At 40.0% G+C, this 13,821-nt stretch overlaps 1 long non-coding RNA gene across 1 annotated transcript; it reads left to right on the plus strand.

The window, feature by feature from the left end:
• The first annotated feature begins 342 nt into the window (after positions 1 to 342).
• LOC138742897 (uncharacterized) lies at positions 343 to 11,632 on the plus strand. Its single transcript, XR_011344508.1, has 3 exons — positions 343 to 417; positions 4,579 to 4,619; positions 11,463 to 11,632. It is a non-coding gene; the product is annotated as an uncharacterized lncRNA (long non-coding RNA).
• Positions 11,633 to 13,821: the final 2,189 nt, after the last annotated feature.

The raw sequence follows: 13,821 nt of genomic DNA on the forward strand, positions 1-13,821 counted from the left end.
CCCAGCGCAGTTGGGTCTTCAGCAGCGTGGATTTGATGCTTGCGGACTCTGCCAGCTCGAGTACTTCGATGTTGGAGATGAAGTCACTCCAATGAATGTTGAGGATGGAGCAGAGACAGCGCTGATGGAAGCGTTCTAGGAGCCGTAGGTGATGGCGGTAGAGGACCCATGATTCGGAGCCGTAGTCATACCCTTTGCATACCAATGACAATGAAAAATGCAATGGTGCTGTGACTTCTTTCTAATCCTCAGCAGTGCCCCCTGAGGGATATGTTAAGACAGGTTAACATTGTGATAGGAGAAGCCAGGCATTTTAACCATCTGGATGTTCTCAGTTACAGAGATGAGGAAAAGTCCAGCAAGGATTGATGAGATGCAAGCATTCTTCAATCAATTTCCTGTTTGAGATGCTAAATGGTAAAAGTCAGACTGGAATTCTTGACCTTTGTAACAACGGTGCAAAATATATTTGCCGAAGGTGTCCGATTCCTAGTTTGATGCAAGCCAAAATTCATAAAGTTCAAAGCGAAATGTGAAAATTGCAGATAATGGAATCTTGAGCAAACATTGAGAAGCTGGAGGGACTCAGCAAGTCGGGCAGCATCCGTGGATAGAAATGGTCAGGCAACATTTAAGATTTAATGACAGAGTACATACAGAACATCACATACCACCATGAGATTCTTATTTCCTGCAGGCGAGACAGAATCACCCCTTATTGGTACTGCAAAATAAAACTGTACTCAACGTACATGTGTAAACAAATTAAATGTAAACATTTCAGACTGGGACCTATGTTCAAGATTAAAGTGGGAAAAATGAATGGAGAGAAAGGATTGTGGAAGGGCCAAGACGTGATAAAGATACTGGACAAATGATGGTGGGAAAGATAGAGAGACTGGTTTGAGAGAAAAGTAAGAACAGAAGCAGCTAAAAAACAGATGGAAATAGTGAAACCCAATCAGGATTGGGGGGTGGGTGTTACATAAATTGTAAAATTCACAGTTCAGCTCAAATGCTATATGTTTGGCCAATGCATTCAAGAACATCTAGTGGTCACTTTAGTTTCCAAGCTACATCTCATTAATGGCCTCATGCTGTGAATCTGTAGCTTGCTTCTTCACAGGCATGGTGTTTATATATGCAGCTGTCTGTAATTTCAATATAGATAACTGCATGTTACATGAGAAGCCTGTTTGAAGGCTGGTTTTCACTTTACTAATGGTTACTATCCTATATATCTTGGCGTTAGCTACTTTCCCTCCCACACAGCATCAACTTACTGCCTGCTGTATGTAACTTTTAACCCACAACTTATTTCAAGATGTGTTCAAGTGGGCTGTATTGGATTAGGAAAAACAAACTGGTTTATTGTTGGAGCAGAAACCTCAATTATTTAATTACCACTGACTGTCAAAAATTTGAAAAATGTTTTTAAATATCCACAGCATTGTGTTCTGAACATCAGAAAAATGTTTGAAGATACCCACATAAACACATCTATTCAATCACGTGCAAGTCCCACAGCGTTACATCTGTTTTACAAATTGCATTAGTCTGTAAAGAAACATTCAAATGAGCAAAGCAACATTTGCTGAAATCAATGTACATACATGCTGGAGAAACTCAGCCGGTCACACAGCATCCACAGAAACCAAAGGGTGACCAACGTTTCATGCCTGGGGCCTTTAGCAGGTATGGTTCTGAAATCAATAGCTTTACCTCCTCAAGTATTTGTAACAGTTAAAAAATCCACTAAACTAAAGCATATGGTAGCTTGATGTTAGAAAGAACTAGCATTCTCTCTCATTATTCCTTTGGGTGAAGAAGACCCCATAATTATCTGCTGATTTAACATTTTCAGCTGTGGTTACAAGTCAGTGAAAATTCATTTCTGGAGAATTGTGATGCATTACTACAAAGCCTTTTTTTCCCCCCTGTTTTCTCCAGACATTACAATGGTGTGTACCTCCTTTACTTAGAAGGTTAAGAAAACATCTTGTACTCAATTTTGTTAGGTCTAACCAGTGTTTGAGCAAGCAGGATTTCTTTGACCACTCTACGTTGTCACATCTTAAACATAGCAAGAAATTTCTTCTTTCCCAATTCTACCTCAAAAAGGGAAAGTCAAATCTTCCCACTGAGCCAGAGCTCGTTAAACCAAGGGAAACGAAGAAAATCATTAACATTAAAATCTTGCCTGGGAAAGTGCAAAGAAAGTTAAAAAAAAAAGTGCAAACAAGGGAGTCACAAGCAAAGGTTCTTCCATGGGCAACAATCATCTTTATATCAAGTGATTTGCATATATTCCCTGGTTACCCAACTGTTTAACAATGTTGAGAAGGGAAGAGGGTGGGTGTTTGTTTTTGAACTTGTGCACCCAGAGTGTGAGCAGTTAGTCAATACACAAAGGTGCGGGAAAAACTCAGCAAAGGTATAATCACCAACACTTCAGGGCTGAGCCCTTTGAAAAAGTCTGAGCGAAAAGCAGGCCAGAGCCTGAATTAAAAGATGGTGGGGGTGGAGGGAAGTAGGGACAAAAGGGAAGGGGCTCAGGCCAACAGTAAAGAGATCATTGGTGGATACGAGAGGATCGGCAGTGCATGAGGCCAAGGACAGACATATTGATGGGGGAATGGGGTGTGAAATAGATATGGTTCACTACTGGGAAATTTTCATTATTGCAGCGGACAGAGTGAAGGTGGTCAACAAAAAGATCTCAAAATCTATGTCTAGTGTCTATGATGTGGTGAGAGCCATAATGGGAGCAGCAGATAACCCCTGAAGATTCACAAGTGAAGTGCTGCTTCACTTGGAAGATTGTTTGGAGCTCCGAATGGTGATGAGGGAGGAAGAGGAGTGGGCACAAGGTACGATAGGATAAGGGAGTCATGGAGGGAGCAGTCCCTGAAGAAAGCAGAAAGGGTTAGGAGAAGAGGTATCTGGTGGTGAGATCACATTGTAGGTAGTGGAAATTGTGAAGTGTCAGATGTTGGATGCGGAGGCTGGTGGGGTAGCAGGTGAGGACCAGAGGAATCCTATCCTTTTTGTATCTGGGATCAGAAGGGGCCAGGGCAGATGTGTGGGAAATAGAGATGTGGGTAAGGACTAAGCTGATGGCAATGGGGAGGAAGCCATGATTTTAGAAGGAGGATATTGCAGATGTTCTGGAATGAAAGGCCTCATCCTGGGAGCAGATGTGATAGAGATGGTGGAATTTAGAGAAAGGAATAGAATCCTTAGAGGGAACCAGGTATGAAGAAGTGTGATTGAGGTAACTGTTGGAGTTGGAGGGTTTCTAGAAAATGTCTATAGAGAGTTTGTCTCCAAAGATGGAGATAGATAGATAAAGAAAGGAGATGGACCAAGTGAATTTGAGATCAGGTTAAAGTTAGCAACAAAGTGGATGAAGCTGATGAGTTCATCATGGGTGCATGAGGCAGCACCAATGTAGTGGAGGAAGAGTTGAGGAGCCTGGGCTGTGTAAGATTGCTGCACATACCCAACAAAAAGGCAAGCATAGCTGCCCCTTTGACAGAGAAAGTGGACTGAGTCAGAGAAATTATTGAGTGTGAGAACAAGCTCTGCTAGGCAGAGGAGGACGGTGATGGAGCAGAACTAGATGGGTTCATTGTGAGAAAAAATTGAAGGATTTTAAGACATTTGGTATAGGGGATAGAAGTGTAGAGATATCGGAATCCATGGTGAAAATGAGACAGTCAAGTTCAGGGATCAAAGTTGTTGGAAGGCATGCAAGGTGTCGCAGATGTAGATAGGAAAGGACTGGACTGGGGGAAAATATGAAGTTGAGGTAAGACAATATCTGTTTGGTGGGGCAGGAGCCCACAGAAACAATGGGTCTATCTGGACAATTTGGGTCTGAGGATCTTAGATAGGAGATAGAAACCCAGCCGTGTGGAGTTTAGAAACAATGAGGTTAGAGGCTGAGGGAGGAAGATGATGAAGTAATGAGGTCAGAGATGGTGCACGGGTCAGTAACAATGTTTTTTTTGATGGGTCTTGTTCAAGGTGATAAATAAGAGGTGGTGTCAGAGACCACTGGTTTGGATTGATAAGCACCAAACCTTTGCAGTTTCTTCATTATACAAGGGGAGAGAGTGAATACAAGCATTTTTTAATACCATGCACGAGGTATGTGGTTGCAATTTGCAAATGACTGCCAACAAATTTAATGGAGACAGGTTTCTTTGAGGCTTCCATTGATGGAGAACAGCTGATGGGCAAAACTGAAGATTTGCTTTGATTGTGACCCATCATTGACAAGGTGGGCTGAATGTCCTCCTTCCCTGCAGTTACCAATCCACGCTTTTGAGGCATCAAATGGTAGTCGTTTCTTAGCAGTATAACAAAGTGCTAAGATGAGCCATTTTTTCGCTCTGCTTATTATCTGATGTGGGAGTTTTAAAACTTTTTTTTATATAAAATCAACAATGAGTTACTAAAAATTATGAGGACTAATATTCTTTCTGTGAGGACCAGACTTTTTAGAAGATATATTCAATACACTGTATATTTATCCTTCCCATTATGTACAATAACTGTTCTTAATGATCACAGGACGATTTGAAGTTGGGAAGATAACAGGATCTGAACTCTAGGTAATTATATACAGATTAAATTCCCATCCTACAGATTATTTGCTGACCTCAGTCCACCTCTTGGTGGGCAGAGTTATTGCCCCTATACTTGGCTATGTTCCAAACATTCTAAAAACATTTTCATCCACTTCAAACAAAAAATATCACTCTCTCCCAATGTGAACCCAGTACCCGTCATTTGATGCATCTTTTCCATTCATATGTGTATTCAACTTATCTGTTGATTCTGGATTTGTTATTTCCACTTCATTGCAACACTTCAATAACAGTCATTCATTCTTGTGCATCTAATTCTCCAGTCTTGATCTCATTTAATTTGCATACCCTTCATGTTGGTATTTAATTTTCTGCTAATATGTTAGTTGAAATAATTTGACAACATCAAAAGGTCTCCAGCTTCAGCTGTGTGGAAATGTTTAATATAAAGTGTCCATATTGATAAATGTAAAACTCCAACTAGTTAATCTTTTTGGGTAGGAAATCTGTCTTTTATGCCATTTAGCCTTCTTGAACAAAAGCCTTGGAATCCATTTTCTTGTATAAAATTTGAAGTACATCAATTGAAGATAATGGGCACCACCTCTTTGCCATTTCCAGATCTGAGAAAGATTTAGATGGTTGGTTTTGGCCTGTCCATCAATGTGTGTGAAGGAGGTCTATCTTTCCAATTCAATAAAGCAATTCAGTCATTCCTCCCACCCCCCCCCACCCTTTTCAACATAGCCCTGCAATTTATTCTTTCTCAGAGCTCGTCCAATTTCTATTTTTGATGGCATTTTAATCACCCTTGCATGTGAATTAAAATTATATTCTTTATATTGACTTTTTACTTTTTGTTTCAAAATATCAAGCCTTGGGTCTTGAGACATCAATTGATGTAAAGTTTCCTTCTAAATCAATCCAAAGCAATAATCATCCTGTACATTGTTGGTGAAAAGCAAATTACATCTTGTTTCAATTCCATTTGGATTAATTACCTTTATTTTCAACTACGTCAGTTAAAATTAGAATAAGTTTTGTTTTAAGATTCAATGAATTTTCCACACTCACTCAGTGAATTTAGGGGAAGGCATTTTCTTAATGAAAACTAGGACTTTACATGTGTGGATCCCTTGATATCCAGATCTAACACAAATCTATTGTTCACAATCTTAAAACCTCCAATTCTCCTGATGGAGAACTCAAATAAATTGTGTGAAAAATTACAGCCTGATTTCCCCATTTTGTGTAATGAATAGTGCTAATGAAATGTGCTCACCCACATTTAAGAAAATAAAATAAAATGCTGGAGAAGCTCGGCAGGTCAAACAGTGTCCTTTATACAGAAAAGATAGATACATAACTGACAACCCTTCAAAGTATGAAAAAATGCCAGCAGATGTCTGAACAAGAGAGTTGGGGGGGGTGCCAAAAACAGATGATAGGTGGAGAAGAAGGAGGAGACAGCAGCAGAGAGGAGGAGGGATAGCTGGGTGGGTGGAAGAACTAGAAAGACAGTAAAAGTGGGGGGGGTGGGGAAACAAGCAGGTTTAATGGTAAGCAGTGAAGTTCATGTTAATGCCATCTGTCTGGAGAGTGCCCAGCCAGAAAATAAGGTGTCATTCCTCCAATCTTCAGGTGGTCAGGGTGGGATAGTACACAAGGCCATGGACAGATATGCGAGTGCAGGAGTGTAACTCAGAATTGAAATGGTTGGCCACTGGGAGGTCACTGTGGTTGTGAACAGATCAAAGGTGCTGAGTAAAGTGATGTTGCAAACAGAGCAGAGGTGCTGAGCAAAGCGAACTAATCCTAACCCACTTCTTAATGATGTCATTCCCTTGTTCCTAAAGAAAATAGGAGAAAACATTTCACTATCAAATTTTCATAAGGGTCATAGATGAATATGTACTCAAGTAAATGTTAGACCAGACCTGAAGAGCCTGGTGTTCTACTCTAAGATCAGTTTTAATGTTCTCTGTGAATATGGCATGATTAGTGAAAGGAACTGAAATACATAGGTTTGTTTTAAATTTAGACAGGCCCTTTTACACCATGAGCCCATGTTGCTCAATTACACCCAATTGAGCTACAACCCCAGTTCATTTTAAATGGAAGGAGGAAACCAGAGCATCCGGAGGAAACCCACTCAGATATGGGGAGAACATAAAAACTCCTTACAGATAGCACGAGATTCAAACCCTTGGTCCCAATAGTGATGGTTCTTTTATTATATAAAGAAACTTGGGTTCTTTTACAAGAACTACAATTTATCAGCTTTAGAACTCATGACCTCATGGAGACTCCTATTTTGAATCCACGCCTAGCTGCAACAACTCATCTCCGACTCCATCTAGTGGTCAGGATTATCACTAGCACTATCATTACACAGATCACTGGCACTGTAATAGTGTTGTGCTAACCGTGGAGACACAGATGCAGACCTTGCACGTGATAATGAAATGGATTAGCAGGGTGTCCAAGAAGAAAACCAAATCATAGAATCGAAGGGGAGATACTAGATTGCGTTAAAAAAACAGGAACAGGATTAAGAACAAGAGGCAGAGATCAAGAGAGAGAATCCACCAACTATGTTTACAATGAGGCATTCAATGGGCTGTCTTAAGATATGTTAGCTCTAGCTGAACTACAGATGAAGAAATACTCATGTGTTTGTTAATACTGGTTACTAATCCTCAAAAATACTGATATAAAAATAACATACAAAGGACGACAAAGACAAAATTGTAATGAAATCCAGAACTACCAATTATCCTGAGCAATTACTCATACAGTCATCCAAAATGTTGAAGGCCAATTAAAAATGAACCTATACCACAGCCCATTGGCCAAACTGCAATTTAGATTTTCCTTTAAACGTAAAATAATTTTTATTCTGTCTAAAGACTCACTCAGTCTCACAGCATTCATTGAAGATAAAAATATATAATCAATGTTTAGGGCCTAAGCCCTTCCTCAACGTGTGAGTGAAAATAGACAACTCTGAGTTAAAGGCCAAGGGAAGAAAGGGAGAAGAATGAAAGGGGGAGGAGTACAGATAAAAGGTGAAGAAAAAACACAATGCTGGAGAAATTCAGCAGGTCAAACAGTGTCCTTTATATAGGAAATGTAAAAATATATAACTGATGTTTTGGGCTTGAGCCCTTTATCAAGGTATGTTGTATTCTATAAATACAATTCTATAAATAATATTTTATATAAATATAAAAAAAATACCTTGATACTATGATCCCATCACCTGATGCATATTCCCCTCTCTGTGCTCTGTAATAATCACTCTCTCCGAGACACCCTCATCCACTCCTCCTTACCCACCAATCGCCCATTTGGCACTTATCCCAGTGATCACAGGAGGTGCTCCATTTGCACCCACACTCCACCCTCCCCACCCCCCACTACCATTCAGGGCCCCAAACAGTACGTCCAAGTGAAGCAACACGGCTTGTGAATCTGCAAGCATCATCTACCACAGTGGTTCTCAAACTTTCCCTTTCCACTCTCATATAACCAAGTATTCCCTATGCCATAGGTGCTCTGTGATTAACAAGGGATTGTTTAAGGTGGTATGTGGGTGGGACAAAAAGTTTGAAAACCACTCTTAATCATACCCAATGACTTGTTATGTGCACGGTTTCATAACTCCAAAGAAAATGGGCCAATGACAATTTTTCTCAAGCAAAATATTTCATTAACAATTGGGTCTAGAGCAGTGATTGTCAACCTTCCCTTCCCACTCACGTACCACCTAAAGCAATCCCTTACCAATCACAGAGCACCAATGGCATAGGGATCACTTAAAGTGGTATGTGAGTGGGAAGAAAAAGGTTGAGAATCACTGCTCTACTGAATCCCGTAGTCCCATTATGGAGTCATCTAAGTTGGAGATACTGAATACAGTCTCAGAGATTGCTCTATTGATTACCTCAGCTCTGTCCACTGCAATTGTGAGGGACCCCAGTGGCCACACTTTTCAATTCCCAGTCCCATTCCCTGTCTATGATTTCATGTGCTGCCAGCCTGAAGTCACCCTCAAATTGGAGGAACAACACCATCTTCAATCTGGGAACCCTCCAACCAATTGCATTATCATCAACTTCTCTGGTTTCTGTTGTAAACACCCCCCTCCTCCCTGAATCTTTTTCCCCATGTCTTTTCTTTCTTCTAGCTCTCTATCTCTCTCTCTTCACTTTATCCTGTCTCCTTTCACAGAGCCAAAATCAATCCTCACCTTTCCTTTTATCATATCCAATTAGCACAATTTGTCTGTTAGTCTGTACTCCTCCCCCTCCCATTCTTCACCCTTTCTTTACCCATACTTTAATTCAGAGGCTTGTCTATTTTCACTCATACCTTCAAATGCTTAGGCCCAAAATGTTTGTTTATATTGTTTTACCTCCTAAGAACCCTGCAAGACTAGCTGAGTTGCTCTAGCATTTCTGTGCTTTGACTACCATCTTAGTGTCTGCAGACTTGTGTTTCACTAAAAGACTTGTTCAAGTATGAGATTGCATGAGTCCAACTCACATGACAGTTAGTGAACATGTGACTGAATGTAGACAATTCCAGTTCAGAAATTTCCTCATCTGGGCCAATGAAACAACCTCTTTTCATTGTTATTATAATTATTGAATATTTGATTATTCAAGAGGAAGGAATCAATCAGTATTTCTAAATTTCAACTCATACCATAGTTCTTCAATGGACTCAATAGATTTAATTTTAATTTCTTTGTACTATGAGGGAAAAGTCATGTCCAGTGGAATGACATGGCAAGGCAAATAAAAGTACATTCAAAGGAGACATTGCATTTGACAAATACATGGTATAATATGGACAATTTCATTGCAAATTGAACAAAAAGACATCGATCATTCTGAACACACAAATCAGTTGTGGAATAATATCTATTTTTTTTGGGTGATGAGTCATGGGACAGTTCTGGTGAATTTGTTTTAAAAGCATACATTTTCATATTTATATTTGGAAGAATGCTGATCTTATTCAAAAACACTTAGAATTCATCCCAGTTCCATGTGAAACATGTTGCTGCACTTTGAAACTTCAAATGATCTACCTGTAATATTTTTTACATGGCTTATGATCCAAAATGAGTTGGTTACCTTGACTTGTTTTGATAGATCTATCAGGATCAGGTCATTCAGCAATGTTTAAATTATTGTTAGCTATCATTCTAGACAGTGTTTCCCAAACCTATGGAGCTGCTCAAAGAAATGGATAATTAAGAAGCTGGGAGGTATACTTTATGACCCTGCAAGTTCAGGAAGTGGGGAGGGGGCAGTATCATAAAATACTGTCAACTTCCCCTTCATAATGAGGTGACTAATTTCTTGCCTTTTGCTCTACGAGCAAGAACTCTAGTCTAAGTTTTGCACGTTCTAATCATTCTGAGCATGTAGTTTGGAATCACCATTATGCTCAATGACCTGGGTTCAGAACAGATCGAACACTCAAAACTGGGCATCCATGGTGCACTGCAGGCCATCATTGGCCATCGTCTGTATCTGAAGAACATGATCTTGAAGCCCTGCATAGCTCACCGACTAGTGTTTACATTAAGACACTGTTCAACGATGAAGGAAATGTTTACATGCAACTGAATACTTAACAGTGAGGTGCAAAAAATGGCCAAGATTTGACAATGCAAGCAGCAAGGTTTAGTCACTGCTAGTGACCTTACATCTAATATACAAGAGTATAATTCGGCCTGACTTGCTGATAATCACCCAGTCATGCCAAGCACAAAATGAATCGGTTTGATTCTTGGAGGTCACCTCAGGATCGAGACACAAGTTCAGGGTTTCCTTTGCATAGTGGTCAGTATGATGTGCCAGACAAAAATCACAACAGCCCAGTTTATATCTCTTATGCACAGATGTCTTTCTGAGCTGTTCTAGATTGCCATCAAGGCTATAAATCTCAATGTCTCAGAATCTCATCACACATGCATTATGGAAGTACTAAAAGAATAAATATATACTGCATTTGGATAAAGGAGATGCCTGAAATCAGTAGAGGCTGTTTATTTTGTAACTAACTGTCTTTACTGTGGTAAAGTCTTGATTCTGATGTAGAATGTTTGAGATTGTGAGACAAGTATCTCCCACCACAATTACACCCACCACAATTAGCAGGGAATGGACAACCATCAACCATACAAGAGTTGGAACTGATTATTTAATAAATGGCCAGGATTTATCATGCAATAATGTATTTTTACTTGAATTGAATTTCAGTGTAATGGTTGCTTGATGGTCTCCAACAACCTCTCTCTAAATTAACCCCAGCTGCCTGAAGGTCAATCATCTGGTGATTGACCAGATCACCCTTCCTGACTGATGTATCTGCATAACAGGAGTTGTTCTTTTAAAGCCAGTCTCTGCTGGTTGTAATTATCTGTCACCACAGCTTCTCATTGACCTTTACACAATTTACATGACCTCACAGCTACAGTTCATGGTATCACTTAAATCACAGCCAGTAAATCATTTTCCAACTACCTGATGCTATGTTAGAAATCAGTTTGAAATGCTGTTATCTTGGTTCAAACTTACATTTGTCTTTGTAGAAGTTCCACAGATCACAAATTCTCCACTGAATTACATTTTTTTTTTAAATATAAAATAGATCAGATGATTCTGCAAGAATTTCTGCACACAAATAATTTTTATCTTGTCCATTGATTGGCTGATGAAGTGAACCAGGCCATAGTCACTGAAGAAATGTCATTCTGTTTCATCATTTTAATGGTGGAAAAAAATCTGAGCTTACATATCCAGACTTGGAAGAAATGTAATCATTATTTATGCTCTGTTCTCACTGCAGCCATCAGGAACGAGATACAAATGCCACAAGACTTGCCCCAGCAAATTGAGGAACAGTCATTACCCCTCCATCATCAGACTCCCACAACAGACTCCATCAGAGACCAATTTCATGACTTATTGCAAATCATTTATTACTGAATTTTTTTTCTGTACTGCACAGTTTATTTTCATTTCTCATCTGTATACGCATCTTTTTCTTGATTAGATTACAGTTACCGAGAAGTAAAAATTATGCTTCGCTCACAGGATAAAGAATCTCATGGTTGTATATATCATGTATATACTAATAATAAATTTCAATAAATACATGTCAGCTTCTTCAACATTCCTCTCAGTTCAATTTTTTTTTAAAAAGAAGTTCATTAATGATCCACTTAGTTACTCGCAGGTGACCAGGTTACAATCTTTGGTCACATTTTATGATTGAAGCCAATTGATCTCTTTAATGTAGATGCAGTTTGCGAAAAGGAATCTAGCCTCAAATGACAGAAGTTCTGATTCCGCAAGGTTTTTTTTTTAAAAAAGCACTTAGCCAAGATTTCATGTATTAGCCATCCTTCACTGGGCCAGAACAAACCCTTCAGACAATCTTTAGCCATTAATTTTACCGTAGATCTGCCCAATCTTAACACCAGAGGGAAATCTCAATAAAAACCCCACAGGTTAACACGTCATGATAGAGAATATGTCTGCTTCAATCTGCATACAACCATTTTTATCTTGCATATGAAATCACAAATTAGTTGATTCAGCCATTTTTTTAATATATAAAGTTCCTACTGGAAAGAAGTCAATTTCCAGAGCTGGTGGAATCATAACTTTTAGGATTTGACATACAAATTTTGTTAAAGCCTGGTCAAAGCATTTCAGAAAAGGATGCAGATACAAAACCTTTAAACATACGTCAGCTCCCACAATAGCTCAGTGTCTATTTTGTTTAAAAAAATAATACAAAGGTCCTTGCATTCTGCTGAGATTTTACAATTAATTGTGAAGGCCATCAGATTACAGTTGACTTCTTCTTTGGCTTGGCTTCGCGGATGAAGATTTATGGAGGGGTAAATGTCCACGTCAGCTGCAGGCTCGTTTGTGGCTGACAAGTCCGATGCGGGACAGGCAGACACAGTTGCAGCGGTTGCAGGGGAAAATTGGTTGGTTGGGGTTGGGTGTTGGGTTTTTCCTCCTTTGTCTTTTGTCAGTGAGGTGGACTCTGCGGTCTTCGTTAAAGGAGGTCGCTGCCCGCCGAACTGTGAGGCACCTGGGTTTGAGGAGAGATCAGCCCACTGGCGGTGGTCAATGTGGCAGGCACCAAGAGATTTCTTTAGGCAGTCCTTGTACCTCTTCTTTGGTGCACCTCTGACACGATGGCCAGTGGAAAGCTCGCCATATAACACGATCTTGGGAAGGCGATGGTCCTCCATTCTGGAGACGTGACCTACCCAGCGCAGTTGGATCTTCAACAGCGTGGATTCGATGCTGTCGGCCTCTGCCATCTCGAGTACTTCGATGTTGGTGATGAAGTCGCTCAATGAATGTTGAGGATGGAGCAGAGACGACGCTGGTGGAAGCGTTCTAGGAGCCGTAGCTGATGCCGGTAGAGGACCCATGATTCGGAGCCGAACAGGAGTGTGGGTATGACAACGGCTCTGTATAAGCTGATCTTTTACCCATCTCGGCTGCACCATTTCATCGGATGCAAGGATCAACGACGAGGTAGACAACAGACTCGCCAAGGCAAATAGCGCCTTTGGAAGACTACACAAGAGAGTCTGGAAAAACAACCAACACAGTTGACTAATACCTTTAAATTTAGTTAAATGCATTCTTGCTGCAGGTTTCACATCAAAGAACCATACTAAAGCCAAAGAAAATAGAAACTGCAGTAGACTACTCTACCTCAAGGCATTCAATGTGATCATGGCCAATCTGACGCAGGTCTCGTGTTCTATACCCTATCAATTCCCTGGATCTTAAAAGAGCTACATTCTCCTAAATTACCTTCAATGATCGAGCATCCATAACATCAGTTTAAATTAACCACCCCCTTATGTCTAATTCTTTCCTTGTTTAAAATCTTCCTATTAATGGAAACATCTCAGTCTAGTCCATCATAACTCGCTGGTCAGATCAGATAATACTTTATAATACAGAAGTGTAATATTACACAAAATTTCCTTTAGTCTGCCATAGGATAGACAAAGATTCACCATTAGCATTGCCCAGCACCCCTTACTGTCAGAGAAAAGGAAGGAAAAGAGTCACTGAGTGCCCGTGGATTCGCCTCCAGCGTTTCCACATCCTCTGCAGCCACACAAGACTTCAGTTCAGTTCAAATCATCTGCAAGCGAGCCCAGATC

The sequence above is a fragment of the Narcine bancroftii genome, chromosome 9 (assembly GCF_036971445.1).
Source record: "Narcine bancroftii isolate sNarBan1 chromosome 9, sNarBan1.hap1, whole genome shotgun sequence".
NCBI lineage: Eukaryota > Metazoa > Chordata > Chondrichthyes > Torpediniformes > Narcinidae > Narcine > Narcine bancroftii.